The following is a 10,553-nucleotide window of genomic DNA, read 5'->3' as shown; positions in this document are numbered from 1 at the left end:
GTTTAGACAATATATTATTTACATATAGTTTTATATTGATAGTAGCATATCATATCAATATAGTAATTAGTAACATAGGTTTATTTAGATTAAAATACTTTTATACAAATTCTATATTTAATATATATAGAAATTTAAGTTTATATGTAAGATAAAGATAAGACAAAATATAAGAACTGTGCCTCTTTTTGAGTTTTGAAAGAGGTGACTAAGGTATAAATAACATTATAACATAGTTCCACTACCACCTTGGAACTTAAAAAGTCGACCGATAACGGGATAGCCATCTAACTGCTGACTTTCAACTACACAGAATGCCGAAGACGGGCAGCAGCAGCTTCTTTTTAAATATAATTTCTTATTTGTGAAATAGTTATTGAAAGTTAAGTTTACATAAAATAAGCAGTACATAAATGTTTTGTATGATCACATTTTATTTTAGTAATACCCACATGATTGAGTATATTCAATATAATTCTGTTTAATCACAAACGTAAAAAAGCGACTTAAAATAAGTACACCAACTAGCAATACAACAAAAGTAGACAAAAAAATATCTTTATTTGATTTTTTCATTTGAATCAAGCATTATTAGACAAAAATCAAAAAGTTGTTACCAAATCTTAATAAAATTAATACAACAAGCAAGCTAGCAACTAGCAACAAGAATCATTAAAATAGGCACACTCAATAAAAATTTATGAAGTATAGTAAGTCAACAACATGTTTCCAATTGCATTCAGCCTGTATCATCCCAATGTTGGCCTCTTTCTTCACGTAGAAGAAGGATTGGAGCTTAATCCACCACGCGGCTTCACTGTGGGTTGGCGGATATGTTTCCTACTATGACACACGATCGCTATCAGGTGTTTATGATAACAACGTCTTAACGTGCTCTCCGAGGCACGGTGGATTGACCAACAAGGACAGACATCGAAACCGGGAAGGAATATTTATACAAATACAAATATCCATCCCGAGCGGGATTCGAATCCGCAAACAGTCGTTGTTTTAGGAGACTATTTGCACCACTACACCAAATCGGTTTTTTCCAATAACCCTTAGTGAATTATCAAAACAATGCAAGATCAAGCTTACGTAATTCATGAGACCCGAAAAAATAATGAGAATGAAAAATTGAAATGAAAACATGATGTACAGCCGCAGCAGCATAAATTAAATAAACGAGCTTATCATCATCATCAATACAGATAATAAAAATGTAAGTGTAATATGTTTATGCACGCTAATCTCAGATACAGCTTCTCCGATTTAGATGTGGTTTTCACTAATATATCGTGAAAAGTTGCACTTAACATTGTTTGTTTCAGGTCAATCGGTTCATAAATGAATAAGTTATGCCACTTTAAAGATTCATGACGACAGTGTTTTTAATCCAAAATAAACAAAAAGATATATCCAAAAAATGCGTTCCAAAGTCACTAGTCTACGCAGATGAAGTCGTGGACACAGCTAGTCCCAAATACATTTTTATACGACAAAACACAGAAATTATAAGAAAGAATAAACAGACAATTGAAGGATACAGTATGTCAAACTTGACGCGAATGCATTTTGACTTTTCTCTGCATTAATGTGTATACCTTAGAGAAACATTACCAAAACTTACTATATTGTGGCCTTTCCGCGACTATCAAAGGCTTAGTTTCATTCAAAGGAGAAAGTTTAGAGCTTTACACACCGCGGTTGAAGAGTAAGCCAGGTTTAGCGCACAAGGAAGGAGAGGAAGATAAGGTTAAAAGTCGTAATTACGATGAAAAGAAACAAAAGAATTGAATGCGGCTGCTACCAGCAGCGACTTCAAATTTAAATCGATGAGTTCGATACCATTCGAAGAGCTTTACAGCTAGTTTTTTTTTTTTTTATAATCCGAAGCCGGGACACTATGGCAAAGAGACACCGAAACACCGTGACTTCAAGACTCCGAGACATAGTCCTACTATTTTTTTTTGAATTTCGATAAAAATAAATTAATTTTTGATATAATAAAATGGACATTTCATCATCACTCACTCAATACCCTCGTATTGTATTACGTCGCGGTTCACCTTAGGGGGTAGTTGTGTCGTGACGCGCTGGGCTGGCTGTATATAAGCCTCAGGGCGAGTGTTTGCGGCTCTTTTTTGGGTTGGATTCTCTCGCCGTCTCGGATGGTAGCAATAAGATCTGCGTGCAATTTATTGTGGGTGAGTCATTGTAGTTTCTTATGGTATAAGCTTTGCATTAATGTAAGTTGATTTTGTGAGTTTTGAAAAAGAAGATTAAGATTCTGTAGGATTTTTTTTTACTCTCTCTCTTGTTGTCTCGTGTTAGGAATCGTGGGTGACTCTCTGGCCCGACAAGCAATTTTTTAACACGTAGCAATGAAAACTTAATAATGTCGAATACGCCGTTCGAATCTGTGGTAAAAATATATACACACTAAATGTTTCAACAATTATTACATTTATAAATCACAGTAGCTTTTACCCGCGGCTTCGTTTGCGCAGGAAACCTACCTAAGAATGTACCTAAGGGTTAAGACTTAGAGTTTAATAATAATAATAAAAACTCTTTATTGTACACCAAGAGTGAGCAAAATTACAAAAATAAAAACAGGAGATAAGCAGAAAGGGCGGCTTTATCGCTAATGAGCGATCTCTTCCAGGCAACCTAAATCAAAAGTTATGTAGCACTAATATTAACTTATCTTAATTTATAATAGTAATAGTTATGTATTTAGTTCTTTATTTTGTATGTATTTTTTTAATTTAAATCATATATGTTTAAAATCTTTTGATGCTGATGACTCAATTGTCTAAAGCGCATGCTGTAACTGCCTTTAAGAGGAATTATATGTATATACTTAATACCTTTGCATATATCTAATTGTAATTTTTTTTAACATGCAATTCTGTTGGTGGTTCTAATTAAATAAATAAATAAATAAATAAATAAACCTTTGGGTAAAGGAAATGGTACATATGTAGATGGTCTAGGTGTACAGTTTTACTTAAACATATACAATATACTTCGACAAATAAATAATGTAAAAAAAGTTTGTAGTACGAAATAATTTACTTAATTAATTTTATGTCATGTCCGCCGTCTTAGACTTCGAAATAACTGCTATTTTGCAATCAACGTCCCAAAAACATAAATAACGACACCCATATCGATTATTGGGTTTATTACCCCATTTCCCCCCCTAAGGGGTTGATTTTCGGAAAAACACGAAAGACGCTTATTTATTTTTGGGAGTGCTCCTACGAAGTTTCGAATTGAAATGTCTATTTAATATTATTTCGCCATACAAATTTTGAACCGCCATTTTACCCCTTTAGGCGTTGAATTTTGAAATATCATTCCTTATTCTTTGCATTCATCATACAGGCAAACTCTGTGCAAAATTTCAACTTTTTAGGTCAAAGGGTTTGGGCTGGGCGTTAATGAGTGAGTCAGGACTTGTCTTTTTATATATAAAGATTTAATACATACAAAAACAACCAAACAGAAATTACATGGCCTATATAAGGCCAGCCTGCATATAACTTATTTATATTTACTAGAAGGTCATAGACTATATTAGCCCAAATAAAATACCTATTATGTTAACATAGAACCTCTTTGTAAATTGATAAATCTCATCAAAATCGGTAGACTCGTAAGAGATTGTCGATTTGAGAACCTCTTCGGTTCTTTGAAGTCTTTTGAAAGCGACACACTTTTTAACTTTATTTTTCTTTCACTTAAGCGGTACTTCCTTAGCGGTGAAATTTCGCAAAATATCGGAATATGTATTTACTTATTTTTACTCAGAACACCAAATATAAAAATCCATATTTGTAGCCGTCAAAAAAACCTACAATATACCGGACTTTTATGAAAAATATTCCTTTACAAAATTTAAATTCATTCAAACACAGAATTTCCACAAATACTAGAACAATTACAACACTAGAACAGGTAGGTAGGGACAGGTTTTCAAAAAAAATTTATAATTAATGCCACTTCTTGTCTCACACCCTTAGAGACAAAAACTGGGAAAGGTAGAAATACGTATTTGTGTTTGATAACAAATGTAATCAAAATCCTTTATTATAAAATGTTATGTTTGTAACTTCAAAAAGGATTCTTTACACTGACCTACATACGAAGTGTCAATCCGTCATTCGCCTCCATTCTGGGAATTCTCCCAAACGAAGAAACAGGTATAAAAAAAAATATATTACTAGCGAATAATAAAATACAGGTAAGTCCTTAAACATTCAGAAGAATATTTAAAGGAGAATAATATTATCGTCTTTGCTCTAAAACGAAATAATTGGTTTTTACAAACAAAAAACCGACTTCAATTACATCGACAATTGTCTAAATACAACGCAGGATTTTCTTTAAAAAGTAAATGCGTGTTATCAGCGATGACTCAAAAAGTGCTCATCAGATCTCAATTAAATTTAAATGGAAATACAATCCATGCATCACATACACGTTTCAATTAAAACAATAATCATGAAAATCGGTACACCCAGTTAAAAGTTATTAAGTAACAACACGATATAATATAACTTAGGTTGACAAAAAAAAAAAATGTCAAGTAAATACGCATTATTAGACATAACTCGAAATGTAGTTGTCAGAACTTAATTAAATTGGGTCCCACAACGTGAATTTTTTCGAAGGTCGGTTAAAAATAATATAACTTACATCGGCAAGTAATACAATGTGGGTAGTCAGAAAATATTCAATAAAATAAGCATTATCATGAATAACTCAAAAAGTACTCGTCAGATCTCGGTTTATTTTAAATGGGACCACATGACCACCACCTTAGATTAAAAATAATCATCAAAGTCCATCAAAGTACAACCATTAAAAAGCTATAAGTGACACAAAAATAAAGTCGAATAACCTCCTTCTCTTATTGAAGTCGGTTAAAAATTAAAAAAAAAAAAACACCAACCACTCACCATAACCTTTTCTAAGTTATAAACTTATCATTTATTGAATTAACTTACTTAAATTTAAATTATAGTAACTTGCTCTGTAATAATACTTTTCAAAGAGGCACTATAAGAGGTAAAAACCCGTAAATGTTTGTTTTAATAAAAATATTAACATATATTTCATGATGGGCAGGTTGTGTAAATTATATGCAAAAAATATATATATTTTCTAGAAGAAGTGTACCCACATGTTATACAAATCATTCCAACAAGTTTTATACTATATTACACTACATATACATAATAACGTTATGTTAGAAGTATATACTAAGTAAATTAATTATGTGAAGTACATTAATTGCAAGTTCAATTGTTCTCATTCACACCCACAGACAGGCTTCACAGCTATTGTTGAATTTGTAATGTTATAATTGTCCTTATGTACTGGTGGGTACTTTAAACGTAAGTTAAATTATAAATTTGTTAAAAATGTATATGAATTTATTTCGAAATTTTACAATATTATACATATTTACAATTCACAACTTAAGAACTAAAATATTTACAGATAGTAGCGGTATACGAGTTGATCTTGTCCGCGTAAAATGGTATCAAGAATCCTAGCGGAATTTCCCCGTTGAACCGCTATGCTGTACTATTTGTTAAATGGTTCCGACAATTAGTAAAAAAAAATATAGGTTTTTATTTTTTTCTTATTATATTATAAGCAACAAAGAAATACCGACAAGACACAACACGTTTTACTTAAACATGTTTTATAATATATGTCTGAATTAATATTAACATTGCCTATAATTAATATTTTTAATTTTCTTTTTTATTACCGTTACATCCAGGGGCGGATCCAGCACTCAAAAAAAGTTGTGGTCACAGCCAGCTGAAAATCTATAAAGTCTATAAAATAATTCTATAATATCGACGGGTGCAAAGTAAAAAAAGTTAACTACAATTTTGAGATTTTTTTTTATTGCAGTAACTAACTAAAAACTTTATATTTTACAACATGGCTAAATAAAAAATACAAATATCACCTCATTTCTTGTACTTTTGTCAAGTAAAAGAAGACAACTACTGCTGTTTTGTAAAATTACACGACGTACATGCGTTCAACTACCACCTGGCCGCTTTTACGCAGTCCGCACGGGGGGCGCACGTTCATTCCTATTGTGTCATCAGTCAGATGTCATGTTCTTCGCCGGCCGGCAACAATGTTTGTTTGTTTTGGTTTTTTACGTATTAAGGTTTGTGTGAAAGTGTTATCATAATAATAAACCATTTGAATAGATCACAATAGACATGGAAATACGTTTTTGGAAATTTTTGGAATTGGAAAAGTCATACTTATAAATATATGAAACATCTTTATTAAACCCAGATTTATTAATTCCTATGTAGAAACGACCAAGTGGTAGTTAACTCAGTTGTCATATTTTTAAGCACAATGTAGAGGCAGACAACTGCAATATCTCGTAAATTAAACATAATTAGAAGAAATGAAATATACAATTGTTTGTCTTTCTAAAAAATATAGCAGTGATGAAAATTTCAACAAATTTGGTTTGAAATTGACAAAATGGGAGCACTTTTTCCTATTTTGCGCTCTCCTGAAAAGTTGCTGTTTTGTATATAACTCTTTTTACTTTGCACCCGTCGATATATTCGAAAATTCTGAAGGTTGTCTGTATGCCCACGGTGCCCACAACGGCAGATCCGCCCTTGGATACATCCTCTGGTTATCCGGATATTTTTTTTATTTAACAATTCTAACAAATAAGTATATATTGTACAGCAAGGTAGAACAAGAATAGGTATAGCTACGGATTAACTACGCAACAATTAATAAATTCTAAGATATATTTATTTTACTTGAGGGTAGTTGTAACACAGTTAACAATGTTAATTATCTAAATTATTATACCATTAATCATTATTAAGAGATAAGTTATTAAAAAAACGACGTTACAATGAAATGTTTGTACTTTAGCACATTTGTTCAAAACTTCAAAATTGCTAAAACTCATAAAATATTAAATAACGCTAACTCTATAGCTAATAAAATAAAGATAAACACTAACCTGAATTTACTTCATCCGGAATCTGTTTAAGATTATTCTTTAAATTATAGGGTTAATTGTTTCGAAATTATAATTCTCAGTTCGACTTTCGGCGCCCTTCGTCCTTATTCGTCAATCGCAATGATGACAACTGTAAAGTAAATTAATTAATTAAATTAACAAAAAAAAAAAACCGATTTGAATTTACACAGACGAGTACAACGTAGTGTTAGCTTTTTGCTTTTTGTAAAAACTAATCTTAATATGTACGATTTTATTTTTTGTGTTACCCTCACATTAGGAATTCTAAACATTTTTGAATATCATATCAAAAATTGACCGCTCCAGCGGGATTCGAATCCCGGAAAATAAAATCGTACATATTAAAAATAGCATGGTGTCGTCTCCTGTCAAAGATTTTCATTGTAATATGAAACTTTGAATAGTTACGGGTCTCTGTAAAGAACTCACTATAGACGGCGCCACGGTTCGCTTAAACCGAAAATAAAAATCATCATATCAAAAATTTCGCTCTAGCGGGTACATCGTTCCATAGCTTAATTGGCTAGAGCGCCGACACGGTCAGTCGGAGACGCGGGTTCGAATCCCGCTGGAGCGGTCAATTTTTGATATGATATTCAAAAATGTTTAAAACTAATCTTGATATTTTGTTGATTTGTCTCAACTTATATAAAGACCGTTTGTAACAGAGCGTTATTTCTTGGTTTGATTTTATCAAGAACAGTTTAAGAGCAAAAATTACAAAACGAAAAAAATTGTTTGCTGTTAACACAAGATTCTAATTCTAAAAGGAGGTAGTAGAAAAGCTGACCAATAAAATTATTATGGAAAAAGAATTAATATAGATAAAAACATACATATATACATACATATATATCATAAAAACATAATTTTAATGATACTTTACATGAAGACTTGTAGTATGTGCAAAGTAAAAATCATACTTACATGTCTAGCTCGGCTACAGGCATGTACAATGTCCTAGGTGATGCTTTCGAATCTCGTCACTCGCCAGCGCCTAATGACTGAGGTGACGGCCGGCGCAGCGCACTGATCGATTCGGGCGATTAAAAATATTATTTATCAAATACCCGCATATATAAATGTGATTATCCAGTCAATGAAAAAGGGAAGATTTATCGAAGTGAAACTTTTTTATCGACGTATGGGAGAAATATATAATTGTCATTGTCATCATCATTATCACCATCACCATCATCATCATCGTCATCATCATCATCATCATCATCATCAGTTTAACTATATATTTGATTGTAATTATCAGTAAAATAATAATAAGTTAATTGAAATAAACATAATTTAATAATATGACTGTCAATTTAATAGACATTAATAAATTTTTAAGATAGAGAAAAATAACACAGTTCCACTACTACCTTGGAACTTAAAAAGCCGACCGATGGCGAGATAACCATCCAACTGCTGGCTTTGAAATACACAGGCCGAAGACGGGCAGCAGCGTCTTCGGTGCGACAAAGCCAGCCCTGCGGTCACCAACCCGCCTGCCCAGCGTGGTGACTATGGGCAAAACACATGAGTTCACGCCATTTTTAGCGTGCGCCACGACGCCAAAAATGGCGAGCCAACGACGAATGCAGGTAAAATCTAAAACAAAAAACTATTGGTTAACTGCCGGTTTAAAAACATCTTGTAAAAATAAAAGATTGCTAAAAAATATTAAATATGAAAAAATACTGAAAAAGCAATAATACAATCGAAAAAATTACATTATGAGAATATAATAAAAAAATTCAAATAATAAAGTTAAAACTATGTGGAGCATTATAAATCAGAGAACAAATAAAATAATCAATAAAGAAAAGTCAAATATCAAAATAAAAAATAATAATAATATGCTCCGTCATAGACCCAAAATCAGTAGCTAACTCATTTAATAATTTCTTTGCGCCAATCGGGGCGCTAAATGCCGCTCATTGCAGCAGCGGTCGACCGCTGCTGCAAGACTGTCAAGAAGTATATACAACCCTTAGAAAGTTAAAAAATAAAAAAAAAACATGGTATTGATGAGCTGCCGCCAAACTTAATAAAATATTGTGCCTCAGAACTATCATATACTTTCACTATTTTAATAAACCAATTATTTGACGAAGCGACTTTTCCATCTCTACTTAAAAAAAAAAAAATAGTTAAAACTATCAAGAAAAACGAAAAAACAGACCCAAGCAATTATCGCCCTTTTGCCACCAGTTTCCAAAATTTTTGAAAAAGCTATTTGCAAATGAATTACTTTTTGCGAAAAATACAATATTTTTGATGACTGCCAAAATAGCTTTCGTAAAATAAAAAGTCTACTGTTCTGGCGGTGTATAAGTATATTAGATAGATTTTAAAAATATTGGACAACAAACAATACGGCATCGGCGTGTTACTATACATGACTAAGGCATATGACTGCGTCCAGGATAATATACTCTTAAATAAATCGTACGGTATATGCATCCGCGGTGTTGCTCACGAGTGGCTGTCGTCGTACCTAAAGGACAGACAGCAGTTTGTCGACATCGAGTACTTTGATGCTGTAACTAAAAGAATATCTTGCGTACGGTCAGAGTGCAAAATTATGAACGCGTCCACCCCCTCGGGAAGTGTCGATGGATGTCTGATGATTTTTGTTATACATCAGCGACCTTCCTAAGATCATGAAAGAGCCATGCGTATTGTTCGCCTAAAATAATGATAATAATAATGTCCATGAAAAACTTGACTCTCTGCTTGAAAAACCTTCGGACTGTTTAAATGAACGCCATCTTCAAATAAATTTTGAAAAAACAAAAATAACGACTTTTCATCCTTAACAAAAATGTGCAATAAATTTAAATTACAGATACAATAACATAAAATTAGAATGCGTAAATGAATTCACTTTGCTCGGTATTATCATAGACAGTCATATTATTTGGGAGGCACACATACAAAAAATAAAATCAAAGTTAGTTTTTCATACGCACTACGAAAAATAAAAAAATGCCACTAGTGTAGACACAGCCATATCCACATATTATGCATATGCACACTCTTGGCAGAACTATGGCGTTATCTTATGCGGAAATAGCACCGATGCTCCCATTCTATTTATTGCCAATTTAAAACAAACTGATAGCTGCCGCCAAAAATACAGAATACTCACTTAAACTGGCCAGTACATTTTAGAAATATGGAAATTTGTTCATAAATATAAACACTTTTATACCAAACGTGAAGAAATACAGAATAAATACTCATTACGAAATAGACATAAACTAATACAACCAAGTACCAGGCTAAGGGTAAACTGTGTGAGCACATTTAACCAATCAATAAAAAAATTATAATAAACTTCCTAAAGGTTGGATAGAAGAAGAGAGTGTTAACTTATTTATAAACAAACTAAAGAAGTTACTAGTCACTAAATGTTACTATAACATAAATGAATACTTTAATGATAAACTATAAGACCAAATATATATGTTGATGAAAACATATAGATATA

General features: G+C 32.0%; 1 long non-coding RNA gene across 1 annotated transcript; it reads right to left on the bottom strand.

Moving 5' to 3' along the window:
- Positions 1-207: 207 nt before the first annotated feature.
- LOC123661276 lies at positions 208-8,541 on the bottom strand. Its single transcript, XR_006744321.1, has 3 exons — positions 8,501-8,541; positions 3,722-3,724; positions 208-305 (listed from the first exon to the last, which is right to left on the bottom strand). It is a non-coding gene; the product is annotated as an uncharacterized LOC123661276 (long non-coding RNA).
- Positions 8,542-10,553: the final 2,012 nt, after the last annotated feature.

The sequence above is a fragment of the Melitaea cinxia genome, chromosome 16 (assembly GCF_905220565.1).
Source record: "Melitaea cinxia chromosome 16, ilMelCinx1.1, whole genome shotgun sequence".
Lineage (NCBI taxonomy): Eukaryota > Metazoa > Arthropoda > Insecta > Lepidoptera > Nymphalidae > Melitaea > Melitaea cinxia.
Note: the sequence above shows the minus strand (reverse complement) of the source record. Positions and strands in the feature narration are given on the sequence as shown.